Source organism: Mus caroli, chromosome 10, assembly GCF_900094665.2.
Source record: "Mus caroli chromosome 10, CAROLI_EIJ_v1.1, whole genome shotgun sequence".
NCBI classification, from domain to species: domain Eukaryota; kingdom Metazoa; phylum Chordata; class Mammalia; order Rodentia; family Muridae; genus Mus; species Mus caroli.
In genome coordinates this window covers 115,818,400-115,845,364 of record NC_034579.1, presented here as the reverse complement: position 1 = coordinate 115,845,364, position 26,965 = coordinate 115,818,400, and the positions used below count along the sequence as shown (strand labels likewise).

General features: G+C 42.7%; 1 protein-coding gene across 4 annotated transcripts in view; it reads right to left on the bottom strand.

Moving 5' to 3' along the window:
• Tafa2 (TAFA chemokine like family member 2) overlaps window positions 1–26,427 on the bottom strand; it is a 463,344-nt gene extending 436,917 nt beyond the window's left edge. For all 4 annotated transcript variants that reach the window (XR_003837826.1, XM_029482930.1, XM_021174838.2 and 1 more), the window contains exon 1: window positions 24,968–26,427. The gene's annotated coding sequence lies outside the window, so the exon portion shown is untranslated. The remainder of the gene's footprint in view (window positions 1–24,967) is intronic.
• Between the last annotated feature and the right edge of the window lie 538 nt (window positions 26,428–26,965).

The window sequence follows — 26,965 nt, the reverse complement described above, 5'->3', positions numbered from 1 at the left end:
AGAATGTATGCCGTTGTTAGACAAGGCATGGTGTCTATGTGTGTTGGCTGATGCGTTTATATGATGATACGAGTGTGCACTTCTAGACATTTGTATATATACATTTATGTGTGTGTATAACAACAGGGAAATCTCAACCCTGGCTATTTGATAACTCTTAGGAAATAATGTTAGTCCTTCAGGCATGATGGTATGATGATGGTTAAATATTTTTAAAGTCATTATCTTTCAGGGAAACATAAAATATTTACAGAAGAAACAGTAGATATCTTGGTTCTTTTATAATGGTATGTATACGCAGAACAACAAACAGAAACATAAATGACTCAGCTGGCCATGGGCTGGTTCCATGGAGACTGAGTGGTATTTCATTGCTGACTTCATGGCTAGGGAGTGATGAAGTTGGAGCTCAGGCCCACTTGTCTAATTTCAATCCTAATAGGTCCCTCAGGGCTGCACATTCCCAGTCACCTAGATCACGGCCATGTGCAAAGGGGTCAGGGCTTGGAGTACCTGCTTTTTATTGGCTACCTCTTAAAGAACCGTATACTAAGAATCCTATAAATGTATATTTATCATAATAATTTACCATAAGACATAGGACATAGATTAGACATAGGAAAGAAGCATAGAAAGTGTTTATAGATGTGTTAGCACAGAGCTACAATACCACTACTAAAGAGGCATGCACGCTATAGGGGACCCTATGAAGGCAAGAAAAGTGGGGAAGGAAGAAAGGAGGGAGGGAGGTGGGGAAAGAAAAAAGAGGGGAAGGAGGTTTAAGTGAAAAACAATTTGGGGATTTTTTGTTTGTTTTAGGGAGTTAGATTGTTTTTATTTAGGGTTTGGTTGGTTTTGTGTTTGGTTTAGTTGGTTCAGGAAGGTTGAGAAGTACTGATCCATGGTATCTAGCATAAACATCCACTCACCTGCTTAACAGCTCGCATGTATCTACCATACACCACAGATTACCTTCCAATGGAAGTTGTTTCCACTTTATTTTTAGTTATTATCATTCACTTGTATTGTTGTGTATATTAATGGGTTTCACTGTGACATTTACAACCTCGCATTTATCTATCCCCATCTCCTTCCTTCACAAACAAAATGCTTGTCGTATCAAGTTATCTTTTTCTCTCCTGTTTGTTTTATCAGCTCTCACATATAAGAAAGCACAATACTTATTATTTTTGTGTGGTTGGACCCAGCATATCAACTTCCAGTTTCAATTAAGCCTTTGACCGAGTTTCTGATGGAAGTGATTTAATAGATAAGCATCTAACAATCTCCAGGACTAAAAATTTACCACTCAAAAAAAGAATCTTAGTCTTTTAGGAAGATGTAACATTGTTTGTTGATGTTGGGAAATGGACGGGGTTTTGAGGGAATAGGGAATGAGTTCAATCTGAGGCGTGTGACGTCTGAGGTTTCTCTGAGATAGATAGATAGATAGATAGATAGATAGATAGATAGATAGATAGATGATAGATAGATAGATAGATAGATAGATAGATAGATAGATAGATAGATTCAAGGGGCAGTACACAGTAATGGTCAAGCTGAAAATGTTTCTCCAGCATTCTCAATTTGGAAATGATAGACACACAGGCAGAAATTCAAAAGCATATGAGATCAAGAAATTATGAATGTGTTGATAAGAGAGACATACCAAGGACAGAGTGTGCTAGAAACCACTGATCATTCACCAAAAGGAGACCTGGGAGATGACCTAGTACACAGAAGTACTTGCCATGCAAGCTTGACACTCTTTGATCCCCTACCTCATAGATGAGAGAGCTCACTCATAAACTTTACCCTCTGGCTTCTATGTGTATATGCACTCTGTGTGTGTGTGCCTGTCTGTCTTTCTGTCTGATACATACAGAGGATACCCTCTCTGTCCCTCTTTGTCTCTGTCTCTGCCTCTGTCTCTCTGCCTCTGTCTCTGTCTGTCTCTCTGCCTCTGTTTCTCTCTCTCTCTCTCTCTCTCTCTCTCTCTCTCTCTCTCTCTCAAATACACACACACACACACAAACAAACAAGAATGTTGTTAATGGTAAGGAAAAGGAGCTGGTCTGAAGACTCTGAAATAGGAAATGATCCTAGAAGTAAGAGATCTACAAATATGTGTTGATTTTATTAAAGGAGATGGGCTACAGAGAAAGGATAGTCAGAGCAAATGTCAGAGTCAAGAGAAAATTAAAGCTAATAAACTTAACTGGATAAAGAACTTAATTTATCCATAAGGAAGTGCAAATAAAAGTAATTTAATAAAGGGTCCAATGTTTGTTCTCAAAGTCATGTCCCCCTAGACATACTGTCAAACTTCCTTCTAAATTCTTACTTTCATACCTATAGATTAGTACAACTCAGCCCTTATCCAAGAAGCTACTTCTTGCAATGGGCAGTAGTTAAATACCTAGACCCACACTGGTCAACATTCAAAAAATACATAACTGTTCAGCCCTGAATGGTATCTATATTGACACCAACACCAAGGCCAACTCAGGATTCAGAGACTGTCACTGAAATGCATGCTAGAAGAACAAATATAAAAGCTTGAGATTGGTGAACACTGATATGAATCGGTCTCTTCTCTCATGACTGGGCCACTACACTGTGAACTCACAGCAGCCAATCAACATGGAAGGGGGTGGGGCTCACGCATAAGACCAACCCAATCAGCATTCATGCCTGGGAGAGGGTGGGGCTCACAAGGAACTATTGATAGTTGATGGCTTCTGGGGAGAGATAGTCGGGTTTCTTTAAAAGTATGGACATTAGTACATTGACTATGGCCCAGTAGGTGGATAGCCTTCACCCGTGTATATACTGACAGCACAAACAGGACTCACCGTCAGTCTGTTTTCAAAAGGAGGACTTGAATCTGGGAGGGGAGTATGTATAGAGGTGGTCCACAAGGACTCAGAAGGGTAGTGGGGGTTGGATGTGATCAAAATATCAGGTGAATATCTATGAAATTCTGAAAGAATGAATAAAATGTTAAATTAAAAAATAAAATTAAAGTAAATAAATAATGCAATAATGCTCTCTTGGGAGCTGTCCAGCTGCATATCTATGAATAGTCTCTGGCAGAAGTTTGCTATTTTCTGAAACTCTTAAATTAGACAGTTCTTATAACTGCCCAGTCTTCCTGGTCTTGTTAAAGATTTATTTTTATTATTATTTGGAGGTTATAATATAGTATAATTAGACCATTTTTCCCTTCCCTTTCTTCCCTCCAAACCCTCCCCTGTATAATACCTGTCTACCCTCCTTCACATTCATGACCTCATTTTTCATTGATTGTAACTACATGCAGAATGTATTCCCAGATATGATGTGCTCAGTTTGTATAATGTTACTTGTAGGTGTGTTTTCAGGGCTGACCATGTGATACTGGATGCTCAGTCGGTGTGCTCCTCCCTGGGGAAGGCCACCTCTCCCACTTCCAGCTTTACTCAGTTGCCTTTTGTTTTAGGTAGCACTGAGGCCTCATGGTATTTTCCACTTCACCATGTCCCTTGGTGCCACCCTTGTCCAGATCACACTTGGGCAATGATGTTGCTGAGTCTTTGTGGATGTGGCTTCCTATATTCCCAGGTGAACTGGCTGGTTTTGTGTGTCAACTTGACACAAGCTGGAGTTATCACAGAGAAAGGAGCCTCCCTTGAGAAAATGCCTCCAAATGCCTCCATGAGATCCAGCTGTAAGGCATTTTCTCAATTAGTGATCAATGGGGAGGGCCTACCTCATTGTGAGTGGTGCCATCCCTGGGCTGGTAGTCCTGGGTGCTATAAGAAAGCAAGCCAGTAAGCAGTATTCCTCCATGGCCTCTGCATCAGCCTCTGCCTCCAAGTTCCTCCCTGTGAGTTCCTGACCTGACTTCCTTTGGTGATGAACACCAATGTGGAAGTGTAAGCTGAATAAACCCTTTCCTCCCCAACTTGCTTCTTGGTCATAATGTTTAGTGCAGGAATAGAAACCCTGACTAAGACACCAGGAGACCCAATCTCACAGCAAACTCCCTGATCTGGCTCCTACAATCTTTCTTTTCTCCCTCTAACGCAATGTTCCCTAAGCCTTGGGTGTGGGAATGTTTTGTAGGTGTATCCACTGGGACTGGGCTCCACTCAGCTGTGATGCCCATGGACCATATCAAACAGTATGGTACAATAACTCTAACGATGCAGTAGTGGCACACATACCTTGGTGGTAACCAACGGTTCTGCAATTGGACTTAAGGCCCACTCAACAAGAGAGAACATGCCTAGTGCTGGAAACTTAGCTAAGTATACAGTGCCTATGAAGTCATGGTTGTTGGAAGATAATATATTGGTTTTAAATTATGTGTCTCTTGTATATTTGTATGTGGGTATGTCCACATTGGCGCAGGTGACTGCTGGAGCCAACGGCATCAGATCTTCTGAAGCTGTACTTTTTCAAACCTCTATGAACCGTCTGGCATGGGGGCTGGGGCCGGAGCTCCTGTCATGTGGAAGAGCGGCAAGTTCTCTGAACTGCTGAGTCATCTCTCCAGTCTCTTCTTTCTCATTTTTAATTAATATCTTTCCCTTTTTATGTCTACCCATTAGTACAATCGGGACTTCTAAATACTGGAAGATAACTTTCAGCACTTATCCTAATTTGCACAACCACATATACTGTGCATCTATGCATATATACACATGCACGTATATATTTTTTGTTAACTCATCTTTGTCCTTGAATACAAACTCCAAGAGAGTAGAATTCTTGACTTAATAAGTATCTTAGCACATGGCAAAGTACCCATGACAATACATGCTTTATGAACAGTTACTAAATGGATAGGTGTATTGATTATATTGATAAACATGAGAATAAATTATTAAAGGAATAATACATACATTCACATGACAAAAATACTCAGAGGGAAAAGGCTATCACCTTGAGGGGGGGATGTGGAAGGGATTGGAACGAGGGAGTACTTGGGGTGACTGAGAGGAGGAAAGGGGGGGAGGAATCTATAAAGGGAGGGTCTCTAGACCCAAATCAATCATCTCAGTACCACTTCAATAAGCTCACTATTTTTCTAGGTCTTACAACCTTATTTGTAAAGTTAGAGTTTTGAATTGTATTTATACCTGGGTGTTTCTTGATCTAGCAACCATAAGATTATAGCGGGGGGTAGCAAATATCACATGTAAACATCACAATAGAATGTACAAAGAGAACTATTTAAAATGTATATTCATTCTATTCATTCTATTCCTTCAAACTTTGTGGGAGGGTTTTCTTTTTGAAAGTGGCTCTTCCAGCAACATGACGTTGTTATAGGTTGTGACTCAGCCTTATCTTACACAAAGACCCTTTCTCTAGTCCCAGATTGCATGTCTGTGGCTATTTCTAACTTTCTAAAGTGTGATGGTTGAAATGAGAGTGATGTCCATAGGTTCCTGTATTTGAGTGCACAGTCCCCAGTTGATGGAACTGTTGGGGAAGGGTTAGGAGATGTGACCTTGTCAAAGAAGGTGTGTCACTGGGGGTGGGCTTTGAAGTTTCAAAAGACTCAGGCCATTCTCAGTATGGTCTCTTTCTGGTTCTGGCTTGTGGGTCAAGTTGTGAGCTCTCAACCGCTGCTCCAGAGACCCATCATGGTGCCTTCTCGCCACCATCATAGTCCCTCGCCCTCTGGAACTATAAACCAAGTCAAATCCTTTCTTTCGTAATTAGCCGCAATAATAACCAATTTTTAATCACAATAATAGAAAAGGAATTAATGCAGAAGGTAATCTATACTGACACTTAACTTATCAATAACTGACAAGCTAGTACCAGTTTCAATTACAGTCCATAAACAATCGTCGTCATTCAAGGATTGGAAGGATGGCTCAGTAGTTGTGTTTACTGCTCCGTGCAAGGACCCAGCTTCAGTTCCCAGCACCCACATGACAACTGACAGTCAATCATCTGTAACTCCAGGTCCAGGAGATCTGGCGCCCTCTTCTGGCCTCCACAGGCACCATGCATTCAAGTGGTACTTAATACATAGTAGACAAAACACTCATACTCATAAATAAAAATAAATAAACATCAGATTTAAAAAAAAAAGAATTGCAATTCAGACCATAACAGTTTAATCTGCTTTGCTGTTCATCAAAACAGTGAATCAAATATACAAAAACATATATATGTTAACTCTTTTACAAACAAGGTTAAATGGTATCTTCTCCTTTAATGAGAGATTGACCACCCAGACTGTTTGATGGGTAAAGCTACCTGCTGCCAAGCCTGGTAAACTGAGTTTGATTCCTGGGGTTCACGTGGTGGAAAGAGAGTGCCAAAACCCTTAAGCTGTCCTCTGGTCAAATACACAAATAAATGTAAATCTTTTTATAAGGCAGCATTTCAGGGGGAAAGGCTGATCAGTGAAGTGCAAGCATGAGAAGATGATGTGACACTCAGCCACCATATTAATAGCCAGGCACACCTATAATCCTGATGCTGACAGAGGAGAAACAAGAGCATCCCTAGACCCCATTGGCCAGCCAGGCTAACCACACTGGTGAGCTCCAGGTTGAGTGAGCAGCCCTGTTTCAGAAGAAAAGGCAAGCCACTGAGAAAGACATCTGACATGGATCTCCACCCTGCAAGCAATCCTGCACACACATATGCACACAGAGAAATAAATATATCGGCAAATACATAAAGCTGAGATTTAATATATACCAACCTTTTCGAAATTCAGTTCTTAAGACAAAAGAAGAAAATACAAAGTATCTACAAATTACAACTCCTCCTTTGATCTTGTCTTCGTATTAGAAACATCCCTAACCTTCAGGAAAAGAAGCCTGTTTATTACCATATACAGTCTGCAGCCTGAATTATCATATGATTACCAAAAACTCCATTCAGAGATGCGTTTTCTTCTTCACTCTGCCACTTGCTAAACATAAAATTTTTAAAAAGAAATACACTTACTTGGAGAGAGATTGTCGGAATTCATCCACTATAATTAATGCTTTTATGAGGCTTTGTCATTAATCAGAAAATTAGAAGACTGCATTGTTCAATACCCACCAAGCATTTAGCATCTAATTAGTCTTATATTGATGTTCTACAAAGGCAACCAAGTGTGCTCTACAACCAGGGCCTCTACGTAAACTCTTCCCATCGCGTTCCCAAGAAACCTATTTCTTACAAACCAGAGAGAGCCCAAGAGGGATTTTTTTTTTGTAAGATAAATGCCATAGAACATTTTTGCCTGAATTTAAATCACAGGGGCAAAAAGAAAAGATATGCTATTGTTCACATTTGTTTATGAGTTGTGCTTTTCTTTTCTTTTTTTCAATTTGGCTTAATAAATATTTGAGCTTATAATGTGAGTTCTTCGAATTATCTTAAGCACTAATCCTTTATCTTGTTACTTAAGAGATTATCGCTTTTCATCAAACACAATGGAAAAAATCATAGAAAGATATGAGAAAACTGAGATTCATTCAAAGGATGTTATGGATATTTTAGTGTGATTTTAATGATACAGTTCTGAATTCCAGAAGAAAAGAAAAAATGGGTCCTGGTTGGCATTTTCAGATACAACTACTTTGAACCAAGACAATTCTTTAATCAGCATCATGTTAAGCAAAAAAGAAAAAAAAATGAAGAAGATGTAATTTTTCCTCCTAAGTATGATGGGGATACAGTATATGTGGTTTAAAATTCTGCTCCAGGAACTAGAGAGACCACTCAGTGATTTAGAGAACTGGCTGCTCTTGCAGAGAACTTGGGTGTGATGGTTTGTATATGCTCAGCCCAGAGGTGGCACAATTAGAAGGTGTGACCCTGTTCAGTGGGCGTGTCACTGTGGGCGTGGGCTTTAAGACCCTCATCCCAGCTGCATGGAAGTCAGTATTCTGCTAGCAGCCTTCAGATGAAGATGTAGAGCTCTCAGCTCCTCCTACACCATGCCTGCCTGGATGCTGCCATGCTCCTGCCTTGATGATAATGGACTGAACCTCTGAACCTGTAAGCCAACCCCAATTAAATGTTGTCCTTATAAGAGTTGCCTTGGTCATGGTGTCTGTTCACAGCAGTAAAACCCTAACTAAGACACTGGGTTTGGTTTCTAGCACCCACCTGGAAGCTCATAACCATCTGTAGCTCCAGTTCCAGGGGATATGGCGCTCTCTTCTGGCCACCCTTGGGGGACCTCATTTCATGCTCAGGATGCACAGACATACATGCAGGCAAAAAAAAATAAAAATAAAAAATAAAAATAAAACCCACTCATATAGGTAAAATAGTAAACAAATCTTTGTTCTAAAGTGGAAAAATAAAAGCTGTGTGGTCCTCCTCAGTCCACTTATTTAGAGGAAGGATATTTTAGCATCCTCTAAAACAGATAAAGTAGTATCCATCCTCTGAAATTTCTATGTGGGCCACAAGAGATAATTAATGACAATTATTACCCATGGTGTTTGCCGTGGTGTCAGCGCTAAGGTTTAAATTTTCAAGTCTATAGGTCTCTGTGGAAATCAAAGACCACAGTGAAGGTCTTCTTCCCTCACAGCTATGAAGATGCCAGGCCTCGGTGCACACAGTGCCCCTGGGTTAACAAGGAAAAACAAGGAGCATAAAACTCAAAGATTCACCCCCCTTTTCTTCCCTGGATCCCTTCCTGATGTCTACATCAGCTTCCCCAGGAGGCAGCTCATGGCCATGAGCAAGGACTGTGCGACTAGATTGTGTCGAGCTGGACCAGAAATCGGCAAAAAAAACATAACTCTGCCTGAAGGCAGTGAGAACATTGGAGTCATGTTTTCCACGTTATGGTTCCTTGGGGCTCCTCGGGTATTTTCACACACTAGTGTACAGGCTGCAGCTGACACCTTCTAAATGGATCCCAAGCCTGTACTCTAAGCCATAGTCCCATCCCAGTCTACATGACTCACTTCTGTCTCCTCTTAGCTGTCCCCAGAACAAGCTCCAGCCCCAGCTCAGACTCCGAAGGCTTAAAATGTTGGCGATTATCTTCATCTAGGGAGAGCACAGTTGCTTTGGAGCTATTACATGGTAAGTGATTACTGTATAAGCCAAGACTGTACAAGCCAATCTTTCCTCTCCCACTGCCCCCTCCACCCAATGCAGGACCTTTTGCAGTGTCACAGGAGGCTGGGCCTAGAAGATGACAGGTAGCACATAGGGTCTAAGGGCAGCATAAAGGTCACTGCAGTATGTTACAGTATTATCAACGTGTAAACTAGGCAAATACACAGCTCTGCTCCGACATGACAGAGAGAGACACTGTGAAGAGCTGTTGAGTGTTTGATATTTTTTTTACTCTATTTGAAAATTGACAAGTAAACCTACCATATTTCATAAGCACTGGCCAGACACACAGACACACAGGACTCCCTGGTGAGAGGCAAAGGGCGTTGTTATTCACCACTGCTGCATGCGGGTCACATTTGAATCACGTCTGCCTGTCTGAAAATCCCACAGCTATGATGCCTGGCCTTGCCACACCCAAGGAATGATGAAAATGGGGAACTATGGTCATTAAAATAGGCAACAAGCAGGTCTTCCCTAGCCTTGGGGGAAGAGATATTTTTATTATGCCAGAGAGTGGAGATACTGTCTTCCAACACTGACCACCATTTTTGTTTGTTTGTTTGTTTCGTGGCATTCTTAAGTGTCTCATGGAATAAAAGGATAGCAGTTTTCCTGACAGACAGATGCCTGGGAATTGTCTTTCACAGCCTCTGGCACTCGTGAGATATAGAACTATTTTTCTCTGTGAAATTAGAAAGAACCTTCATCAGTAACTCGGGCATTTCATATATGTCAAATAAATTATGTACATTAAGCTATTTTGTAAATAAGACAGAATTGCATATAGTCATTCCTTCTGCTTCTGTAAATTGTTTACTGTTGAAACAAAAGAAAAAAATTTAAATATCAGAATAGAAATATTAAACATTGCTTAATAAAACATTTATTAGCCACCTCACTGAAAATTTAGACTTGGGTGAGACACAGCGAAGAATCAGACACATTGCGTGACCTCAGGAATTTCATAACCTATCGAGTCAATCCCCAAAACAAACTTGATCTAAAAATAATCAAAAGAAGCAAACAGACATCACTCAAAGGAAGATAGATAAATGGCTAATAGGTATATGAAGGTGAATCCATTGTCATAGAAATAAAAAAAACCAAAATGAGAAGTCAGGTTGTCTCATTTAGAAGGGCTATCATCAAAAATATAAAAAACAAACAACGCACTGGCAAATGTGGGAAGAAGGGAGATGTCCACATGCTATCAGCAAGAATGCAGAGTGCCATGGCCATTGCACGAGAGAGTGTAGAGGCTCCTCAAAAATATGAAAAACAGAAGCGCCGTGTGACCAAGCACTCCCACTACTGTCTGTCCAGCCAAAGCAAATAAAATCACAATATTGAAGAGATATTGACTGCAACGTCATTGACAATAGCTAAGATATAGAATCATCTAAGCATCCAGCAGCGAACAAAAGAGTTTAAAACATGGTAGAAACACATAATAGAAGTCGTTCTTTAAAAACCATACAGCTTTTCAGCAAAATCTTGCTGGTGTCTGCAATGGTGTCTATGCCGGGGCCTAGCAAACGCAGAAGTGGATGCTCACAGTCAGCTATTGGATGGATCCCAGGGCCCCCAATGGAGGAGCTAGAGAAAGTACCCAAGGAGCTAAAGGGGTCTGCAACCCTATAGGTGGAACAACAATATGAACTAACCAGTGCTCCCCGGAGCTCTTGACTCTAGCTGCATATGTAGCAGAAGATGGCCTAGTCAGCCATCAGTGGAAAGAGAGGCCCATTGGTCTTGCAAATTTTATATGCCTCAGTACAGGGGAACTCCAGGGCCAAGAAGAGGAAGTGGGTGGGTAGGGGAATTGGGGGGAGAGGGTAGGGGGGACTTTTGGGATAGCATTGGAAATGTAAATGAAGAAAATACCTAAAAATAATAATAATAATAATAATAGAACTAACACAAAAAAAGAACACACAAACACACACACACACACACACAAAACATACAGCTTTGCAGAAGATTTGCCAAGTGAGTAAGGGAGGGACTCAAATGCGACTACATGGTCTCACGGAAAGGTGGGATCAGAACCGCTAGCCTCTTGTCAGACATCAATGGGAGGAGAGGCTCTTGGTCCTGGGAAGACTCCATGTCTCAGTGTAGGGGAATGCCAGGACAGGGAGGCAGGAGTGGGTGAGGAGGGAGGGCAGGTGAGCACCCTCAAAGAAGCAGGGGAGGGGACATAGCATAGGGGGTTTCCAGAGGGAAAACCAGGAAAGGGGATAATATTTGAAATGTAAATAAATAAAATATCCAATTAAAAAAAAAAAAAGGACCGCTGGCCTCACAGAACAAAGAGTGGCTACCAGAGACCAGGAAGGGTAGAAGCAGAGAGGAGGGAGGTAGGGAGTGATTGGCCATGACACATTCCAGCTACATAAGAAGCCTCCGTGTCCAGTTTCAGAGTACAGTGAGTTCTCTTAGCATTAAGTTCTAGATATTTCAAAATAGCTAGAAAAGGGGAAGTTTTAAATATTCTCACTACAAATTATAAGTACTTAACATGAATATATAATTGTGCTGATTCGGTGATTATATAATGTGTGCTCATATCAAAATAACTCAGATAATCATAGATTTGTGTGATTATGTGCTGGTTAAATTAACAATAAAAAGTCTGATTTTTAAAATTACCAGCATTGTTAAGAAAGGATGGAGAAGACTGTGGAAGAGTTTATTTACAAAGACAATACCGGAAGATTCAACTGTCTGCCTTTAGGGTCTCAAAAGGAGAGAGGAAAATAATGGGATTAAAAAAAAAAAAACTATCTGAAAACTTGTAGGCATTAGATAGGAGTAAGCTCTGCTATTCTATTGTATGTTAGAGTTTCTACGGGTTTTTTGTTTGTTTGTTTGTTTGTTTGTTTGTTTGTTTAATGTGTGTTTCAGGAGGGCTACAAGAAAGCATATTTCAGGTCTCTACCACAGAAGCATTATAAACGGAGGAGTTAATGGCTTATTAGTTTGATTTGGTCATGACACTTATACAGGTGTTGGACAAAACTGTGCCTCCCAAAAACATGTTCAAAATGATACCTCCGCTAAGATAGAAGCTGCTTACAAAATTGGTTTCACAATGGGGGAAGTCAGCCTGGACAGTGGTCAAGATCTGTCCAGGACAGACTAAAAGCACAGGCACACATGGCTCAAGTGAGGTGGCATCTAATCAGTCATTACATCCAGCCGTCTCATTTGACAGAGATGTTTGGTGACTCTCTAAGAGCTGACAACTGTCTGGTTGCAAGGTCAGAAGTAGGGCCTGTGATTTCTGACCTTCAGTTTGGTAAAAGGACTTCATAGAGACTTCTTATTCCGGTAGAGAATTCTGCCCAGAACAGAGGAGGAAGCCTACTTTGACCTGGTAGATGGACACACCTCTCTCCTTTTCTGTCTAGCTTTGGTTGTTATTTTACAATAAATTTATTCTGAGTCTAGATTCTTACTCTGGAGGGATGGTTAGCTCTTTCCTTTGTATAACAATGCGAGTTGCAACCGCTTTCCCCGTGACCCCAGCCTTCCTCCTGGGTCTCCCTCCATCTGGCCTCCCACTTCATACCTCTTCCTTGTCATATCCTTCCAAACCTGGTGTAGATTTCACAAAATACAAAGTGAAATCTACTATACTATATACTAGCCATGAGCTCTGAGGTATGCTTAAACACTGTATGTAATCAACTATGAGGAAAAGGTAGCAGGCCAGGGGAACGCTGCTCATTCAGTCTTCCCAGGAGGGCAACAGACTCTGCTCTGAGATAAAATTCACCTATGTACGGTAAACTCTATTAATTCAGTTATTCATTTTAAAAATCATTCTGAGGTTCTCAATAATATCTTACCAGGACTGAGTAGAGAAAGAGAAACAGATGTTTTTTTTCAGTAAGTTCCACATAACTTCACATTCTTAAATTTAATGATATAAATTTCAATGTTTTTAGATAATGCAGGGAGAAAGAATGGTTCATTCAAGGTTAAAGTCTGCCATTATGACCACTGAGGTCCACAAAGTACATTTTATACTCCAAATGAAGATATAAAGCAAGCCTTTAAACAAAACTAAAAAATATTCACCTTTAAATTGTATTATGTAAATAATTGACCTTTTAGACTTTAAATAAATATACTACTTATCTTAACAATCAAATATAGGCTGTTTTAATTTTTTGGAATTTTCTATAGCAGCTGGCATTTAAAGGCTATATTTAACCTAGAATGGCTAACACAAAATCAATAAACATCTGAAAGCATATTGTCTATACTAAATAGAATTCAGAATTATAGCAACAAAATGTTCCAGCATCACTGAAACCAAGAGCAGTATTTATTACCAACGTTTAAAAAAACAATATCTGATTCATGAAAATTCTATATATAAGGACAAGAGGGTTTAAAGTCCCTAATGAGTGATGAGTCAAATTAGTGGCAAAATCAATCAAAATACGTTCCATATATGGCTAAACAGCACTTAAATTTGGCATTGACAAATGCTGTTCAATGTTTTTAATTTATATAACAGCAGCATCACAAGCATATGATGTCGTCTCTGACACTCCAGGCTATATTAAATTATATAAAGAGTGGAATTGGGGGTCTGTGTACTTACTTCCTTTTTCTCCATCACCCTTTATATACAAATAAATATTTTTAACTTATAGGTACATTTTCCAATATTTTATTAATTCTTTGAGAATTATGTATTTTGCGCATGTTAAGCAACCTCGGGCCTTTCCTTCCCACACTCTCCACACTTCCAGCCTTTCCTATCCAACTTTAAAATTTAAAAGATTTATTTACTTACTTTTTATTTACATAAGTATACTGCAGCTGTCTTCAGACACACCAGATGAGGGCATAGGATCTTATTACAGATGGTTGTGAGCCACCATGTAGGTTCTGGGAACTGAACTCAGGACCTCATGAAGAACAGTCAATGCTCTTAATCACTGAGCAGTCTCTCCAGCCCAAGGAAGTAACATTTTTAAGGTCAACTTAGACATAGAAAGTACGTACATTCATTCACATGCATACACATATTCACACACACACACACACACACACACACACATGTGCACTCTCAAAAAAATGAAAGCTATTACCCAAATACTCCCTCATACATTAAGGAGGTGTTCAAAAGCCATACCCTAATCAATATGTAGTAGTAGTCAACCTCCCACTGAGTTTATCATCTATTATGTACCAAATACCATTCTAAACCCTGGAAATCAAAGAAATAAGCTATAGACAGGCTGGCCCTAGAGCTTACAGTTCAGGGGGCTCAGTACTGTGAATCGACCCAAGGCTCGGCTGTAAACAGCGCTATTTCTACAGATTAGAACCTTACAAACATTTAGAAGGAGGAAATGAATAACACTTAACATATAGATGCTGAGCACTGTATTAGTCATATAGCATAGAACAAAGTGTTCTACGCACTTAGACTGGCATATCTAAATCTGGTGTCAGCTTATGATCGGTGCGGTGCCATATAGAACCAAAATAATTCCCAGAGTCCTGATAAAACAGATGACAAAATGCTATACCAAGCGATCTAAGCTTGAGATGTGAGACCTACATCCACGTTAGACCAGGGTCAAGTTTGTGAGCTATGGTACTTTCTGGCATTAGAATATCTGGCTTCGGAAACCAAACGGTACCACCACAAAAAGTCAAAAAATTCCAGGTCATAAAATTGTGAAGTATTTTGTTTTTCATCCTAAAGAAGCCACTTTAGGGAGGTTCTTTAAAACATAGCAAAGCAGGGCTATTTGTCGGGAAGGAGGAGGGGAGCTGGTGTTTGTTCAGTGTTTGAGACAAGAATGGAACTCCGCTGCCCAGGCCATCCTTACATTACCCTAGCCTCATGCCTCCCGGGATCTTCCTCCTGCCATGGCCACTCTCTAGGAATGGAATGATAGATGTGAGCTACCACCTTCCACTGGAAGCATTGTTTACAAAGAGATGGTCACTTTCAGGCAGCAGCCAAGACAGCACACAATGAAAACCAGTCTTTTAGATCCTCACCTCCTCACAGAGTTATCCAAGCAGAACCAGAGCCTAGACACTGCGGCCAAATCTTGACAACTAAGCTTTAAATTAAAAGTTGGCAGTGACTCTTGAAATTCCCCAACATGATCTGAAACTCTAAAATTCTTCTTTTATGGTAGAATAGATCTATATTTAACATAATGATTTAGTTATAGAATAAACTTCTTTTTTCAAACTGTAAGAAATCGTCCGTGTGTGGAGAACTGACCATTTCCAGCTTGGGTTTTGAGGCAGTAGTGTGTTTTCCGAATAGAAAGCTAGAAAGAATCTAGACACTTATTAATTCTGCTCTCACATTGGTTCCGAGCAAAGTGCTGAGTCATCAGGTTCGTCCTGCTGACCAGCGGGGAGGAGCCTGTCAAGGAGGCGAGAGCTGCAGTCCTATTTTCTCAGTGCCGTGATAAATGCTCTCCAAAGCCTCAAACCTAAATTGGACGCCACCAATTAACAGTGTGATCCTTGCCTGTGAAGTTGTTGGAAATAGAAGTCCTGCAGCCCTGTTTGAGGATGCAAGGCTTAGGGAAATTCCTCCGCGTGGCTTGTGTCCGCACAGAGAAGTTTAAGAGGCAATGAACTAAGGCAGAATATATCACAGAACTAACACAGCCCATTCAGTGTTTGGGATATATATAAGCTCCTGTATAGCTAGTACATCTCTTGAGACTCTAAGAGGTTGGACGGGGACCCACCAGAGATACCCACTCAGACACAGTTTGTAGCCGATTGAAAGAAAGTCTTTCATTCTATCCTACTGGGGCTACACTCAGGTATTCAGGTCCTAAATACAACATCAAGTGTCCTAAATACAACATAAGGGGTTGCTGAAGGCAAAAACCATGTCCTGGCAGGTAGCTCTGCAGTTGCAGGGGATGATGGGCAAGCAATTTAACAGAAGCTAAGATGAGCAGTTAGCTGGGGGGAGGGCTCGGTTGGAGTGCCTCCCTCTCCCCACCCCCACCCCCAACTCCCATGTTCTGAACCAGCAATTAGTTTAACCGAAGCTAAGTTGTAAGTTAACCATGGCATGTTGACGTTGGGTTCCTAGAAGAGAGTTGTGTAGTTTTCCATGGAGTTCTCTGGTGAGGAGATTAAATTCAAGTTAAACCAGAAATGGCCTCAGTAAGACTATAAGATGGAAGACCATCTGTGCTGTCTTGCCCTGTCACCAGGCCACCAACTTCAGAGTGAGTTCATCGTCAAATATATGAAGAAATAAAACTCAATACTGGCACCACATGGAGTCGCTCATCTTCCTCATTCTGTCCCTCCCGCTGGTCCTGTCACTGCCAACCAGAGTCTACACGTAGAGCTGAGAGTCGTGGCTGGAGATGACAGAAGAGTCGGGACACATCTCCCTAACGTGCCATGTCCATATACCCTGACGGCACACTCATGACCCTTCAACACACAGACAACCTATAAATGCATCTCTTGACTAAGAAGTGATTTCAAATTTGAATTCGTTGTCACAGTTTAATAACTCTGGAACCGGGCTGGAGAGATGGCTCAGCGGTTAAGAGCACTGACTGCTCTTCCAGAGGTTCTGAGTTCAAATCCCAGCAACCACATGGTGGCTCACAACCATCTGTAATGAGATCTGCTGCCCTCTTCTGGTGTGTCTGAAGATAGCTACAGTGTACTTGTCATATATATATAATAAATAAATAAAATCTTTAAAAAAAAAAAAAACTCTGGAACCTTCATATTGGAGAGAGTTTTCACATCTAAGTTCTACACTACAAGTCAAAAGACTGTTCTATCATGGCAGCCCGTCAGTGCCAGATCTCCAGTTAGATGTTAGCCAGCATCTCCACAATTCTGTAAGGTCTCTGTCATTTTGTCATCTTCCACTCAGTCTCTTTCACTCGTTCATATTCCCAGCCTGGCTCTCTTAGGCATTTGAATTTGCATTCCCTCAGGGAAGATCTAGGCCACGCCATATCTCTGATCCAAAGTCATTCAATGTGTACAACCCAAGAGGGGAACTGGCTCTGGGAGTCACTCCTTTGGCCGGTGGACTTTGTGAGCGGTAGGCAACTGACATCACAGAGATTCTTCCCTTTACACACACAGGATGCTGTTTTTCCTTCACCGCTCACCCTGACTCAGACATTTTGACTACTTTAATTAGCTCTTTTCAGGTCTATTCTTCACAATTAAAAATAAGAATGACCAGCAAAAGTGGGTACAGAACAGTGTGTTGCCTTTTTTGTCTCTTGTTGAGATAAAGCAATAACACAGACAATGCTTGCAATTCATATCATAGATGTCTGTGGCCCCAGAAAAACATCATATAACAAAGCCTGAGTCCTCACTGTGGTATTTGTAGGTGGAGTTTGTTGGCTAATTAAGTCAGAAGAATGGAGCCTCCATGAATAAAGTATCCCCTATAATGGAGGCACAATTTACAGTGGCACTCTCCCCCCCCAACCCTCTCTCTTCCCCTCTCCCCTCCTCCTCCAAGAAGGTGGCTGTCTTCACCAGAAAACAGACCTTCCCTAGACAGGTCTGCTGGCCCTCTGCTTTTGAAACCTCAGACTCTGGACCTATGAAAAATAAATGTTTGCATATAAGCCTCCTGGTCTGTGGTATTTTTGTTATAGCAAAACTGACTGGCAGGGTTAAATACATAATAAATGGACTTTTCCATTTATTATGTATTATATACATAAAGGTTATTATGTTTTTGAATTTACAACATTTGAATAAATGTATCTAATGATTATATAACATGTGAAGATTTATTTGTTAACCTACTTCTACTTGGGTTGATCAAATCAAACCTCTTTAGGTGAGTGGCAGTGAGAACAAACAGTAGATGAAGGCATGACGTAACAAAGCCTGAGACCCCCTGCCCATCGCAACTGGTGTTACATAAAAAGTGCACCAGAAGACTAAGACACTTAAACAAACCAGCTCATGAGATTTAACCTGATTCAATGTTATGGTCCCAAGTCTATTGTCTTTAGCCACCATCACCATCATCATCACCACCACCATCATCATTGTCGTTGTCATCATCAACAACAACTCGAATTGCCTTGCAAACTCGACCTAAGAGAGATGTTGCTGAAGAACTGAGGCAAGAAGGTGAGACTCTTATTACCCCACAACTACCTATTCTTTGAGCTGCATCAACAACCCCCAGCATCCTTGTCCCCTCCCCACACAAGGTTTATAATATCTACATACGTCATCTCCTAAGCAAAACAAAACAGCAAGCTAACGGGTGTTCACCACCTAGCAAATGATGTGAGGCCCGACTATGCCTGAAAATAGCAAAGTCTAAAATTTGACCCAATTCTAAGCATAAATTTATGAACTCACCAATTATGGGTCCAAAGAGTTTCATAAGGGGGGGTGTTTGTAATAATAGAAAACACGTAGGCTAGCAGGAAACTATTACCATGTAACATTCTAAGAACTGACCTTCACCACCCCATCCCAAAAATACCTAAGTTCAATTTGTTCATTGAACGCAAATTCCCCAAATCAGGCTTCTGTTTTCTAGCTTGTGACGCTCCGAAGCCTTTCCCCTCCCTCGTTGACCTCCGGATTGCCTCACTGAAATATAGAAGCACTGCCCGCTTCCTCCCCCAAATACACCATAAAAAAAGAACTAAAGTTGCAGCTTTTTCACTCAATTTAACTCGAACTTCTGAAGGACAGCACAAACAAAGCTTGACCCTATCACTGTCACAATGTCCACTGGCAATTTCTCAGAGGGAATCTGAACTCCCCAGCCCCAACAGACATGAGTGGCTATTCACCATACGTCAATAACAAGGTAGAACCAGCAATAACATTCAGGCACTTTTCCCTTAAATAAGATCATACTACGCAGTGCTTCTTTGGTATGGGACTATCCATGAGTTAGCACAGAATATATATTAATTATATTATCTTATAAGTATGTGTGTTATTTTCCTCCAATATTTTGAAGTGACCACTCCTGAATTCTCACCTGACAGGAACAGCCACATAACTGTTCCATTACAACATAACGCTCTATTGTTTCAGGAAAACTTGTCTGAGAATTCCCCTCTCAAGGAAAATAGTCTAGAAAAAGAATATTTTCTAGAATATATTCTGTTGTCACACACCTAACATGTTGCTAGTTAGATTCTAACTAACACACACACACACATATGACACAAAGCTTTTCTGGTTACATGTCCAGTACACAAAGACAAAAACTATAAATCCAGGACAAAACCAATCGGAGCAAATAACCCACCTTGCTTTTCTTACTAGATGATCTTTTTCATAATAGAGCGAGTGTACATGAAGTATGAGCATTAGGAGAGAGTAAGTATATTTACTTACTGAATATTTAAGAACAATTTTCATTGTACTTTCCAAAAAAAAAAGACATTTTAAAGAAGATAAAATGCTAAGCCATAAATGAAATAATACCAGGGAAGCATTTGCACATAGAGAGGATAATTTTAAATTACAAGGTTTTTTTGTTTGCTCTAGAAAGAATCTGTCTCGTCACAGCCCAGCCCATTGTGACTTGAAACTTGAGTTCTAGAACACAAATCTGCTGTCCCCGAACCTTGCATCTAGCATACACTGTGGATATGTCCATATATTTCTTCACAAAGAGAAGCCTGATTCACCAAAGAAAGCAAAGCATTGTCCTGAACTATTAAACTCAACCATAATTCCCTGTGAGCAAGCCCAGGTCATAGGCAACTGACACTGCAAACGGGAAGGTTTGGGATCTTTGCGTGGCCTTTAAAGGGTAACACAGTTGCCCTTTCACATGCAAGCAATTATACACTGACGAGTTTGTAGGGAGGAAATGCATAAATGTGAAAATATTTAGTGAAACAAGCTTTCTCATCAAGGGCTACTGGAACTCTCTGTGTTTCGTATTGTATGGGTTTTGTTCTACAAAGCCCATAATTAAGAGCAAAGGAGACCTGTCTGACTGGTTGTCGCCATTTTGGGAAGGAGACTGGCTGGCTGGTTGTTGCCATTTTACCAAGTACTAACCTTTCAGTCATAGTCATTGCTAGAATGCAACATTGTTGCATTATTGGGTCTCTCCGTAAGGAGTTTCCACAATCTACTGCATAGAGAAAGCAATAGAAATATGACTTTAGTGGAATGCCTAGATGTAGTGATGGCAGGGGAAGGGAAATGTACCTTTGCTAACTGGCCATTCAGGGGAAATCCTAAAACCATCACAGCTGCTATGGAGTAATTTAGGAGACTGGAGGAAGTGATACAATATAGGCAAGGATACTGTGATTTGATTCCTTAATTATATCCCTTGTCTCAGAGGGATCACAGTGAACAATCCAGAAGGCTCTCCTTTGAGCTGGTGTCTCCACTCTTCATCTGATTTTCTGGCAAACTAAGTTCTGTATCTTCTGACAGCAATGCCAATCAATTGCCAAATGGACACTGAGTCGGTGAATAGCCTGTTGCAGGCTATTCAAGGAGATCCAACCAATGCATGCGATATCCACATTGAGAATGGGTAAGTTTTAGAAACTGAACACAAGCTTTGAGTGTGGTATCAGTGGAGCCGATTTGTAACTACCACCTATTAATAGCATCAATATGCTTCAATGCCACTAGGAAGATTTGCAGTGGGACTGTGGAGAAACGTGCTTAAAAAGTAATATGCAGATATGTCCTACACTTTAAAAGGTGTTGGAATTCTCATGCTGCTGTCAACCAACACTTCCTAAGACGTCCCACCACAGAGTGAAAAACTGACTTTTATGTTTTGAGTTTGTAATTTAGTCAATAAAAGTATCTCAAAAAAAAAAAAGAAAGAAAGAAAAGTATATGTGTTACTTGTAACAATGGGTCAAAGTGTAAAACTCAACTATAAATTATCTTGTTGAACCATAAATGCAGTTGTGCTATAGGTCAAGTCATATAAATCAGTGGAAAACCTATATATCAAAAAATAAAGGCCTTTAATCAAGTTGTCTCTGTCTCGCCTCCTTTAACAGAAAATCAATATATTATCTGCATTCCATGAAAACATTTGCATATATAGGGATATAGAGATTATACGAAAACATAATGCACAAGAAATATATTTAAATTCTACTTTCTTCCTATTCTAATAAGTACAGTCATTTCTCTTAAAGATTTTATAAGAAACTGAAGCAGAAGACAAAACTGAGCAATTTTACTCCACAAGGAGAACTGAAACACTACTATGAATGGATATCCTCCGACCTTCGGGAAACTATGTAACATGTCAGGGTCCCCTGACAACTGCAAAACAGAAGCAAACTTCTCAGAGGGTTTGCTACTCCAGCCTGTCTCTCACCCATTTTCAGACCACACTCCAAACCCCATCAGAAGACTGCTGGTAACCTGTCAGCCCATCTCCTCTTTATCAATGAGATGTTTAAATAGCTCAATATGTTCAGATAGAGTTCCAGAGAATTTCCCAACAAAATGGCAAATTCTGAGTCCTATCCTGAGTCATCCCAAAACCAGTGACTCAGAAGTAAGCCGCATCCTGTGAAACGCTGGGCGAGCCAGGGGCCCAGAAATGAAGTCAATTCAGCTGCCATGGCCTTCATAACTAGCAGCAGTTGGCATTAATGAATGTCTTCTCTCTGTGTTGATGGAGCCCTACTGGTAACAGATTGGTGGATTGCACTTGTAAATGTGCCCAGAAGCATAGATTGAGGCGGATTACACTGGATGTTTATTTTACCACCGCATATCCTTTTCACCAAAGGAAACAAAACTGCAGGACGTGGTAAAGTTCCTTGTTTTTACTTGAATTTCCAGTGAACAAAACAGCTGCAGAGTAACACTACCTAACGAGGCATCTCTAAGGAAGTACTGCAGAGTGAACAGGGGAGGCACTCGGATTGCTTCAGCTTTTCAAATATATAACCCAACGTCACTTCGGAAAGCTCCTCCTTCAGGGCGTCATTATAAACCTTATTAGTAAATGCCCATCGGTTTGCAAGACTCCTCAACTCAAACGTGCTCAGACAGAACGGTTTTGTTGTTGTTGTTGTTGTTGTTGTTGTTGTTGTTGTTGTTGTTTAGGGCGGTGATAAGAAGGGCCTAGTGAGTGCTGGAGAGTCCCCATCCTGCGCAGGGTAATCCAGACGATCCAGTTGGCACTGGATCAACCTTAAAATGTACTCTGTGCATTTCCATGGGAAAATGCCATTTAAGAGGGCCATCAAAACACTGTCTCACAGATAGTAGATCCAGGACTACTAAATCTTTCTGATGAGGCATAACACAATTTCTCTAAAATGTTAGATCACCCCCAAAAGTTTCAGCACTTTATAAATTTTTAAGAGGGGAAAGTGGCTATGTCTAAAAATAGACCTTTCTCTACAGCCGTGTCATCGAGTTTTATAACTTGGTGGTTAGTAAACACTACAGTGCAGATAACGGAGTGCCTAGGAAGAGTGGATCCACGCCGACCCAAGCTGACAGCATCTTTTCTCTCCAGTTTGTCATTGTTAAAGTAACTAATGTTCCTCCGGTTCAGAATCACACGTGCGCACACTCACTCAGAGCCCTCACACTCCCCTCTACCACAACTTATAGCATTATGTAGGCATTTGCTTTGACACAAAGGTTCCCTGAGTCCTCTAAAAGAAACACACACCAAATAGCACTGTGTGTAAGTGGGAAGCAAAGCCTAGTAGCCCACTGCTTCTAAAGGCAAGAAAATAACCAAGACTTTGATCAGTCTTTTGAAAGCCATTTTGAATAAAGCAGCACTAAAACTATGTTTGCCTCTTACAAGGCTCCCCGGGCCGGAGTACTCTGTTGGCAGTAACAGTCTTTCTCAAAACCTTAAGCACGTAAATAATACAGTCCAGTTGTTTGCACTGGAAATTGTGGGAATTAGAATAAAATAAGCTTCCGTGTGGTTACTGATGGCCTGTAAGTGGTTACCGATGGCTTTTAAAAATAAAGACTCTTAAAAAGGTCACGCTCCAAACAGCGGCCTCGAGAGATCCAGAACAGCGTGAATCAGGAAAAGAGACAAACATGCCTGACCTGTTATTGAAAATGCACGGTGTTGGGTGCCGGTTTTGAAACTGTAAAGGACTCCCTAGTTTGGGCACCGATGCCCAAACATGGAAAGGGTAAATACGATATTCTTATGCTCTGATTCTTTAAAACATCAAATGTAGTTTTAATCTTCTTCGCCAGTTATCGCCTCTATTACTTCACATGGAAACCTTAAATTAATTACTCAACTGTCTTAACTTACCTTGCCTAATAGAGCAGTTTAAAGGTGCTAATTGATAACCGTAGGAAAGAGGATGTCCAAAGCATTCTGACTGGGCAGACAGGAACCAGATAATTATTAGTCAGCCCACAGTCATTGAAATTCACCCAGTCCTGAGTAAGGCCCTGGGATACCGAGTGATTGGGGAAGGGAGGGGGAGAGGTGCTCTTCATAGGGTGGGGGGAACTTCAGTTCTGAGCCTGAGATGAGCTTTTGTTTCTTTGTTTTTAAACCCACGGAGGACTTTGATATTCAAGGGGAGATTTCACAATCACAAAAGGAGGATGGTTCATCCTCTCTCTTATTGGCAGGAGATGAACTCACCCAGCCCAGGCAGGATGGGGAAAAGCTGGTCACTGTAGTAACTACACATTCAATTCCCAAGGCTTCAGGCAATTGTTTAACACTGGCCACGCAGTGGAATGTGGAGCAGGAGGAAAAGGTGGCCTCCCCAGGGCTCTTAGAGAGCCTATGGAGCAGCCTCCAGAGGAGGCCGGATGGCTCAGCCCGCAGCTCCAGAAGAAACAGAGCGACAGACCTCAAACTTTGCCTTTGCAGAAGCGCTTTCCGTAAATGTGGCATTGCCGACTAATAGCCAAGAGCCATCCATCCCAAGAGCCATCCATCCCCTGAAGAAAACACCTCTTGGGAGACACCTAGCCTCTTAGAAGGAGGAGTGGACAGCAAAGCAGGTGGGCAGAAAAAGATCTGTGCTACTGGCAAGATGTGGAAGTCATCTACCCGGAAAGAAATGACAAGCCATTAGTCGTGGCCCCCACACCCCCACACCCCCACACCCCGAACTGTGTCTCCCCCGCCCCCCCCCGCCAACGCTGTTTATTAAACAATACTTTAGGAAAGCTCCCTTGAAGTAGCCTTTACAGAAAGCAGTTTCCTTCGGTAATAACGAGCCTGTTCCCAGAGCTAAATAAACCTTTAAGCAAGCGGGTGAGGCCCCGGAACTTATGAACGTGATTCTTTGTGGAAATAGTTAGAGGTGGAGGAGTCAATATTCTCCTGGAAACGCCCACCCTCTGCAGACAGGCCTGGGAATTAACTAGTCAGAAGTGGACAGAAAGTAGGCATTCCAGACAAGAGACCTTCCCGTGGACCATCACCCCTCACTGATTTCTCCCTTGACTGCGACCCCCCCCCCAACTGCTTATGAAAAGTGTCAGATGCCCACCAGCCAGGACTGGTGAGGGATCCAGTTCAACCCCATTTCGGTCCTCGCCTGGATCTCTCGCCTTCTGAAATAAGATGGACCCTGCTCCCCAAGCCTCCTGCCATGGCTCTGTCCCCCTCCAGGTGTCCCTCTTCCCCGCCCCTATCTTCAGCGTCTGCCGGGAGGGGAGGGGGCGGGAGGATGCCAACTGCGGGACCACATCTACCCTCATCTTGGCCTCCTGGGACGAGCGGGTTCCTGCCCCCGGGCCCAGTTGATAGCCAAGGGAAGAGACAGTACTGGTGAGGGCTGTGGAGGCGCGCAGACCTCGCGCGGCCACTGTGGTCCCCAAAGCCGGAAGGCTCCCGAAGGCTCCCGAAGGCGCGGCTCGCACCTACCTGCAGCCGGGCGTCCCGGTGGCGGCAGCACCTAGCGATGGTCCGGTAGCTTCCGCGGGCCGACGCCAGCCTCACCGCTCCTGCATCGCTTCCCAGATGCCGGTCCGCTGGCACCATCCAGGGGCATAGGGACCTCAAGTCCGCCGGTGTGTGTTCGCCGAGGGCGAGCGAGTGTGAGTGCCGCCTCCTCCGAAGGCTAAAGGGGGGTTCGGCAGTGTCTTCACCTACAAGCTGGGGTCCCCCTTCCCCGAAGCAAAAGGAAGGTGCAGAGCGCGAGGTCGGTCTCTGGGCTCTGCTCTTTATCCCACAGTGTCAAAGTAATCGGAAGGGTCGTCGACCGAGGGGGAGAGCCAAAGTCTCCGCAGCCCCCGGCGGCGCCCGCGGTCGCCCGCTGTCCCCGGCGATGCGCTGCGCGCGGTGGTGCGCTCGGCTCCCGCGACTGCGAGGATCCAGGCGGGCTCCAGCCACCGCCGCTCTTATTCCATCTCCGATTTGTTTGCTTTGAGCGGCGAGCGAGGACTTTTCCTCTCGCCCCGCGTCGGCTCTCTCCCTTGCACACAAACGCGCGCGCTCACACGTTCCCCCTCTCCCGCCCTCCCCCGGGTTCTCTAGGGAAAGGCAATTGGACGCGGTGATTCACCTTCAGCAGAGCAGCCTCCGCCGCCGAGCACACTCCTCGAGTTCCCCGGCTCTCCCAGGTCTGCAGGCTCCCGGTGTGGAGCGGTTCTGAGCAGGCTCGCGGGCCGTGCGCTCGGCCGGCGTCCGCCCCGGGAGACGCCTGCGTTCCCGCAGCTCGCACTCGGGTCCCGCGGGTGCCCTCTCGGACACCTGGGCGCCGTCGAGTCGCGTCCACTTAGCAGCAACTCCCGGCCAGCTGCAGCCCCTCGATCGCGCCTCCAAGTGCAGCCGGTCGAGCTCCTCGCATCCCACCCGCCGCCACTCTCCGCATCGTGTGCTCCAAGGGAGGGAACCCCTCTGCTGTCCCCCCAAGTCACGAGCGCGCCAGCACCTTCACCACCTTGGAGGTGCGAGTTCCAGCAGCAGACACAAGCGAGCAGGTGTCGCCTGTGTCACTTCGCCAAAGGCGGGAGTGAGAAAGAACGGAACAAGGGGAGGGGCCCGAGGAAACAAATCCAGATCACCAGAAGAAAAAGAAGCCAAAAAATAAAATAAAATAAAAGATTTTAAAAAGCAATCAAAGCTTCTCCCTCTCTGAGTCCCACCACAAGCGCTGTACTGTTAAAATACACTAGAGATAATGTTAGAAAGTCACCCCAATGGGCAGAGCCCTGCTGGTTCACCCTACACCCCTGTTCCACTCAGTGGGCTGGCCGTTGGGAGCGACTGGCCTCACTGTGCAAAGCACAGAGAAGGCAGGCAGAGATGGGTTCTGACACTCCAGGCTGAGTTAAGCAGTAAAATGGGACGGCTGGACCGGGAGGCTTTGACTCCCTCTGTCTCCCTCCCAATTCTGTCAGCAGTGGCTGCAGATGCTGAGAGCAAACCGCCTTCCTGCAGGAGGAAAAAAAAAAAATAGTATGACTGCAAACGCTGCAAATGCTGGACTATGTCTCCCTCTAGCGGCAAATCTGGATTAGAGCGCTTTGCCGGCTGTCACAGAGACTCATAATTTTTTTTTTTTTTCCAAAAAAGAAACAAGTATTTTCTTACACTATCCGATTTAAGAGAATTTTGAATCTCTACAACTAACAAATTCTGACAGAGTCGAAGGTAAGGGGTTTTTAACACAATCCCATGAGAGCACATTCATGGCTAAAGGAATATCCTAACTTTACAGAGATTTCAGAGACTAGAAGGTCATGTCCTTAAGGTTTGGCCAAATTGGGTCCTGGTTTAAGCGGTGTACATAAGATCTCCCAAGAAAGGACTTCTTAGAGTCAGTTCATTTTGATCGTGCTTATGAATGAGAAAACATTTAAGCTAGTGGTTAGGATAGTAGGAAAAATGAGTAAGACTTAGACACAATGAGAGAAAATG